The sequence below is a fragment of the Mustelus asterias genome, unplaced genomic scaffold (assembly GCF_964213995.1).
Source record: "Mustelus asterias unplaced genomic scaffold, sMusAst1.hap1.1 HAP1_SCAFFOLD_865, whole genome shotgun sequence".
NCBI classification, from domain to species: Eukaryota; Metazoa; Chordata; class Chondrichthyes; order Carcharhiniformes; family Triakidae; genus Mustelus; species Mustelus asterias.
Window position 1 is genome coordinate 77,501 of NW_027590811.1, and position 8,224 is coordinate 85,724.

Sequence of the window (8,224 nt, forward strand, 5' to 3'; positions counted from 1 at the left end):
GAACCTACACAGCTTTGGACAGGAAATGGCAATTTACTGTGTCCAATCCACAAATTTGGAAAATACTGGGATGGATTGAGAAATGGTTTCCGGGCAGAAAACAGAGCTCAGATACAAATGGGCCCTTTGGCCCAACTTTTCCCTGCCACCCAGTTTTTACCATTAAGCTCGTATCAAATGCCTTGCGTTTGGCCCAAATCCCTCCATACCAATCTTACCAGAATAACTGTCTAAATGCTTTTTAAAATATAAAATTGTGTCCGCTTCTAATCCGACCTCTGGCAGCTTGTTCCAATCCCTCACCACCCTCTGTGTGAAAAGAATTGCCCTCTGGACCCTCTCCCCTCTCACCTTAAACCTATGTCTTCTAGTTTTAGACTCCCCTCCCTTTTGGAAAAGATGTTGACGAGCTTATCAAAGAACAAAGAGAATTACAGCACAGGAACAGGCCCTTCGGCCCTCCAAGCCTGCACCAACCATGCTGCCCGACTGAACTAAAACCCCCTACCCTTCCGGGGACCATATCCCTCTATTCCCATCCTATTCATGTATTTGTCCAGACGTTCCGTAAAACTCACTATCGTATCTGCTTCCACGACCTCCCCCGGCAGCGAGTTCCAGGCACCCACCACCCTCTGTGTAAAAAAACTTGCCTTGTACATCTCCTTTAAACCTTGCCCCTCACACCTTAAACCTATGCCCCCTAGATTTTGAATCTTCCACCCTGGTAAAAGGCTTCTGACTATCCACTCTGTCCATGCCCCTCATAATCTTGTAGAATTCTATCAGGTCATCCCTCAACCTCCGTCGTTCCAGTGAGAACAAACCAAGTTTCTCCAATCTCTCCTCAGAGCTAATGCCCTCCATACCAGGAAACATCCTGGTAAATCTTTTCTGAATCCTCTCCAAATTCTCCACATCTTTCTGGTAGTGTGTCGATCAGAATTGAACACTATATTCCAAGTGCGGCCTAACTAAGGTTCTATAAAGCTGCTGTATCCATGCCCTCATTATTTTAGAGACCTCTATAAGAACACCACTGAGCCAACCCAAGGGAAAAAAAGTCCCAGAGTATCCAGCCTCTCATTATATCTCAAACCATCAGGACCCCATAGCATCCCAGTCATTCTTTTCTGCACACTTTCTAGCTTAATAATCTCCTTTCTATAAGGGTGACCAGAACAATACACAGCATTCCAAGTGTGGTCTTACCAATGTCTTGTACAACTTCAACAAGACGTCCCAACTCCTGTATTCCATGTTCTGACCAATGAAACCAAGCATGTGGAATGCCTTCTTCACCACTCTATCCACCTGTGACTCCACTTTCAAGGAGCTATCAATCTGTACCCCGAGATCCCTTTGTTCTGTAACTCTCACCAACACCCTACCATTAACTGAGTAAGTCCTGTGTTGGTTCGATCCACCAAAATGTATCACCTTGCATTTATCTAAATTAAATTCCATCTGCCATTCAACAGCCCACTGGCCCAACTGATCAATATCCCATTGCAACCCTAGATAACCTTCTTCACTGTCCACTATGCCACTAATCTTGGTGTCATCTGCAAACTTACAAACCATGCCTCCTAAATTCTCATCCAAATCATTAATATAAATGACCAATAACAGTGGACCCAGCACCGATCCCTGAGGCACCCCGTTGGTCACAGGCCTCCAGTTTGACCAAAAAAACAACCCTCGACAACCACCCTCTGTCTTCTGTCATCAAGCCTATTTTATATCCATTTGGCTACCTCACCCTGGATCCCGTGAGATTTAACCAAATCCTGTCTGCTTTTGTTTTTAAATGTTTACATGTTTAAACACTGAAACCTCTTGCCCTTGTTGGGAATATCAGTGCGGTTTGAGAAAAGCAAACACTGATTACACACTCAAAACCCCCCAACACAGGACTGAGCAGAGAGTGTGAAATGTGACTGGTGTGAGTGTGGATTGTCTTTTAAAAGTGGGTAAGAAACACTCCTCCATTTTCAAATCTTTACCTTGCTTATGTAGCGTCTTGGACTCCCCTGACACTAACTACCCATCTGAATTAATCTCTATTCCACACTGTCTAACTGTTACTCTCTGCTTTGCTCCCTCTCCCTATCTCTCTGTTACTCTCCATCGCTCCATCTCTCTCTCTTCCTCTCCCTCTCTATCCCTCTCATCCACCATGTTGTTTATCGTTAAGGGGTCTAATCACGGAGAATTCAAACACTCCTTCTCTTTCTGTCTTGGCAGAATTAGCAACATTAGTGGATATTTCAAGACTGGATTCACACAATACAGACAGAAGGCTGGTGAGCTCAGTACACGTGGTACCTGAATGTTACAATAAGATAGAATCTGTATTCAGACAACTGTCACTCCACAGGGTCCAAACTTCACCGTGTTAATTTGATTTGATTTGATTGATTTGTATTGGGATGCAGTGAGAAGTATTGTTTCTTGTGCGCTATCCAGACAAAACATTCCGTACATAGAGTGCACAGGGGAGAAGGAGAGGAAAGGGTGCAGAATATAGTGTTGCAGTTACCGATAGACTGTAGAAAAAGATCAGCTCACACACACACACACTCTCTTACACACTCTTTGACACACACATAATCTCACGCACACACACGCTCTCTCTCTCTCACACACACTCTCTCTCACACTCTCACACACACACATACTATCTCTCACACACACACACACACACTCTCACACACACACGCTCTCTCTCTCGCACACACACTCTCTCACACTCTCAGACACACACATACTATCTCACACACACACACACTCTCTCACACACACACGCTCTCTCTCTCTCACACACTCTCTCACACACACACGCTCTCTCTCTCTCACACACACACACTCTCTCTCGCACACGCCCTCTCTCACACTCTCAGACACACACATACTATCTCACTCACACACACACGCTCTCTCTCTCTCACACACACTCTCACACTCTCAGACACACACACACTCTCTCACACACACACACGCTCTCTCTCTCTCACACACACACACTCTCTCTCTCTCACACACACACTCTCTCACACTCTCAGACACACACACACTCTCTCTCTCACACACACACTCTCTCTCAGACGCACTCTGTCTCCATCACACATTGTCTCTCTTTCTCACACTCTCCCTCTCACACACACACACAAAGTCATATTCTCTCTCACACACACACATTCTCTCTCACACACCCAATGTGGAGGGAGATTTACGCTGTATCTCACCCGATGCTGTACCTGTCCTGGGTGTGTTTGATGTGTAGGCAGCTTTTCCCTGCATCTATCCCCATGCTGTATCTGTCATTGGAATATTTGATTGTCATGATGTGGAGATTTGATAGTTATTTGATAGTGACAGTGTAGAGGGAGCTTTATCTGTATCTAACCCCGTGCTGTACCTGTCCTGGAAGTGTTTCATGGGGACAGTGTAGAGGGAGCTTTACTCTGTATCTAACCCCGTGCTGTACCTGTCCTGGGTGTGTTTGATGGGAACAGTGCAGAGGGAGCTTTACTCTGTATCTAACCCCGTGCTGTACCTGTCCTGGGAGTGTTGGATGGGGACAGTGTAGAGAGAGCTTTACTCTGTATCGAACTCTGTGCTGTACCTGTACCTTTCCTGGGAGTGTTTGATGGGAACAGTGTCGAGGGAGCTTTACTTTGCATCTAATCCCGCGATTCAGTTACTGATAGACTGTAGAGGAAGATCAGGTCACACACACACTCTCCTTACACACTCTCAGACACACACACACACACACACACACACACACACACTCAAACACACACACATGCTCTCTCTGTCTCTCACACACACATACACTATCTCTTACGCACTCTCTCACTCACACACATGCTCTTTCTCTCTGTCACACACACTCTTTCTCTCTCTCTCACACACTTTCTCTCTCACACACATTCTCTCACACGCACTTTCACCCATGCATTCTCTCTCACTGACACACTCTCACACACATGCACTCAGTCTCTCACACACACATACACTCAGTCTCTCACACACACACAGATACACTGACTCTCTCACACACATACACTCTCTCACACATACACTCTCTCTCAACCATATACTCTCTCTCTCGCACACACACACTCTCACACACACAATCACTCTCACACACACACTCTCTCTCTCGCACACACTCTCTCTCTCACACACACACTCTCTTTCTCACACACACTCTCTTTCTCACACACACACTCTTTCTCACACACACTCTCTCACACGCACACACTCTCTCTCGCACACACTCTCTCTCTCGCACACACTCTCTCACACACACACACACACTTTCTCACACACTCTCTCTCTCTCGCACACACACTCTCTCTCACACACACAAACTCTCTCTCTCTCACACACACACACACACACAATGATGGGCAAAATGTAGAGGAAGATTTGAGCTGTATCTAACCCCGTGCTGTACCTGTCCTGGGTCTGTTTGATGTGCACAATGTGGAGGCAGCTTTTCCATTAATCTCGCACCATGCTGTATCTGTCATTGGATTATTTGATGGGGACAGTGTAGAGGGAGCTTCACTCTGCATCTAACCCTGTGCTGTACATGTCCTGGGAGTGTTTGATGAGGACAGTGAAGTGGGAGCTTTACTCTATATCTAACCACTTGCTGTATCTGTCGTGGGTGTGTTTGATGGGGACAGTGTAGACGGAGATTTATTCTGTATCTCACCCCGTGCTGTATCTGTTAGAACATAAGAACATAAGAAATAGGAGCAGGAGTAGGCCATCTAGCCCCTCGAGCCTGCCCCGCCATTCAATAAGATCATGGCTGATCTGACGTGGATCAGTACCACTTACCCGCCTGATCCCCATAACCCTTAATTCCCTTACCGATCAGGAATCCATCCATCCGCGCTTTAAACATATTCAGCGAGGTAGCATCCACCACCTCAGTGGGCAGAGAATTCCAGAGATTCACCACCCTCTGGGAGAAGAAGTTCCTCCTCAACTCTGTCTTAAACCGACCCCCCTTTATTTTGAGGCTGTGTCCTCTAGTTTTAACTTCCTTACTAAGTGGAAAGAATCTCTCCGCCTCCACCCTATCCAGCCCCCGCATTATCTTATAATATCTGTTCCGGGAGTGTTTGATGGGGACAGTGTAGAGGGAGATTTACACTGTATCTAACCCCATGTTGTACCTGTCCTGGGAGTGTTTCATGGGGACAGTGAAGAGGGAGCTTTACTCTGTATCTAACCCCGTGCTGTACCTGTCCTTGGTTTGTCTGATGGGGATATTGTAGAGGGAGCTTTACTCCATATCTAACCCCCTGCTGTATCTGTTCTTGGAGTGTTTGATGGGGATAGTGCAGAGGGAGCTTTACTCTGTATCTAACCCATGCTGTCCCTGTCCTGGGAGTGTTTGATGGGAACAGTGTAGAGAGAGCTTTACTCTGTATCGAAACCCGTGCTGTACCTGTCCTGGGAGTGTTTGATGGGGACAGTGTCGAGCGAGCTTCACTCTGTATCTAAACCCGTGCTGTCCCTGTCCTGGGAGTGTTTGATGAGGACAGTGTAGAGGGAGCTTTACTCTGTATCTAACCCTGTGCTGTACCTGTCCTGGGAGTGTTTGATGGGGACAGTGTAGAGGGAGCTTTACTCTGTATCTATCCCCGTGTTGTACCTGTCCTGGGAGTGTTTGATGGGGACAGTCTCGAGGGAGCTTTACTCTGTATCTAACCCCGTGCTGTACCTGTCCTGGGAGTGTTTGATGGGGGACAGTGTAGAGGGAGCTTTACTCTGTATCTAACCCCGTGCTGTACCTGTCCTGGGAGTGTTTGATGGGGACAGTGTGGAGGGAGCTTTACTCTGTATCTAACCCTGTGCTGTACCTGTCCTGGGAGTGTTTGATGGGGGACAGTGTAGAGGGAGCTTTACTCTGTATCTAACCCCGTGCTGTACCTGTCCTGGGAGTGTTTGATGGGGGACAGTGTAGAGGGAGCTTTACTCTGTATCAAACCCCGTGCTGTACCTGTCCTGGGAGTGTTTGATGGGGACAGTCTCGAGGGAGCTTTACTCTGTATCTAAACCCGTGCTGTACCTGTCCTGGGCGAGTTTGTTGGGGACAGTGCTGAGGGAGCTTTACTCTGTATCTAACCCCGTGCTGTATCTGTCCTTGGTTTGTTTGATGGGGACAGTGTAGAGGGAGCTTTACTCTATATCTAACCCCGTGCTGTATCTGTTCTGGGACGGTTTGATGGGGACAGTGTACAGTGAGCTTTAATCTGTATCTAACCCCGTGCTGTAACTGTCCTGGGAGTGTTTGATGGGGACAGTGTAGTGGGAGCTTTACGCTGTATCTAACCCCGTGCTGTACCTGTCCTGGGACTGTTTGATGGGGACAGTGCAGTGGGAGCTTTACACTGTATCTAACCCCGTGCTGTATCTGTCCTGGGTGTGTTGGATGGGGACAGTGGAGAGAGAGCTTTACTCTGTATCGAACTCTGTGCTGTACCTGTACCTTTCCTGGGTGTGTTTGATGGGAACAGTGTCAAGGGAGCTTTACTCTGCATCTAATCCCGTGATTCAGTTACTGATAGACTGCCGAGGAAGGTCAGGTCACACACACGCTCTCCTTACACACTCTCAGACACACACACACACACACACATGCTCTCTCTATCTCTCACACACACATACACTATCTCTTACGCACTCTCTCACTCACACACATGCTCTTTCTCTCTGTCACACACACTTTCTCTCTCTCACACACTTTCTCTCTCACACACACTTTCTCTCTCTCACATTCTCTCACACACACTTTCACGCTCACACTCTCACCCATGCATTCTCTCTCACTGACACACTCTCACACACATGCACTCAGTCTCTCACACACACATACACTCTCTCTCACACACACATACACTCACTCTCTCACACACATACACTCTCTCTCTCACACACATACACTCTCTCTCACGCACACACTCTCTCTCATGCACTCTCTCTCTCTCACACACACACTCTCTCTCTCACGCACACACTCTCTCTCACGCACACACTCTCTCTCACACACACACACTCTCTCTCACGCACACGCTCTCTCTCTCGCACACGCTCTCTCTCTCGCACACGCTCTCTCTCTCGCACACGCTCTCTCTCTCGCACACGCTCCCTCTCTCGCACACGCTCTCTCTCTCGCACACGCTCTCTCTCTCGCACACGCTCTCTCTCTCGCACACGCTCTCTCTCTCGCACACGCTCTCTCTCTCGCACACGCTCTCTCTCTCGCACATGCTCTCTCTCTCACACACGCTCTCTCTCGCACACACTCTCTCTCGCACACGCTCTCTCTCTCACACACGCTCTCTCTCTCGCACACGCTCTCTCTCTCACACACGCTCTCTCTCTCGCACACGCTCTCTCTCGCACACACTCTCTCGCACACGCTCTCTCTCTCGCACACACACTCTCTCTCACACACGCTCTCTCTCTCGCACACACTCTCTCTCTCGCACACACTCTCTCTCTCGCACACACTCTCTCTCTCGCACACGCTCTCTCTCTCGCACACACTCTCTCTCTCACACACGCTCTCTCTCTCACACACGCTCTCTCTCTCGCACACGCTCTCTCTCTCGCACACGCTCTCTCTCTCGCACACACTCTCTCTCTCGCACACACTCTCTGTCTCGCACACACTCTCTCTCTCGCACACGGTCTCTCTCTCTCACACACTCTCTCGCACACACTCTCTCTCTCGCACACGCTCTCTCTCTCGCACACGCTCTCTCTCTCGCACACGGTCTCTCTCTCGCACACACTCTCTCTCTCGCACACACTCTCTCTCTCGCACACACATTCTCTCTCGCACACACTCTCTCTCTCTCACACTCACACACTTTCTCACACACTCTCTCGCACACAATCTCTCCCACACACACACACTCTCTCTCTCTCACACACACACACACACACACACACACAATGATGGGGCAAAATGTAGAGGAAGATTTGAGCTGTATCTAACCCCGTGCTGTACCTGTCCTGGGTCTGTTTGATGTGCACAATGTGGAGGCAGCTTTTCCTTTAATCTCGCACCATGCTGTATCTGTCATTGGATTATTTGATAGTGACAGTGTATAGGGAGCTTCACTCTGTATCTAATCCCTTGCTGTACCTGTCCTGGGAGTGTTTGATGGGGACGGTGTCGAGGGAG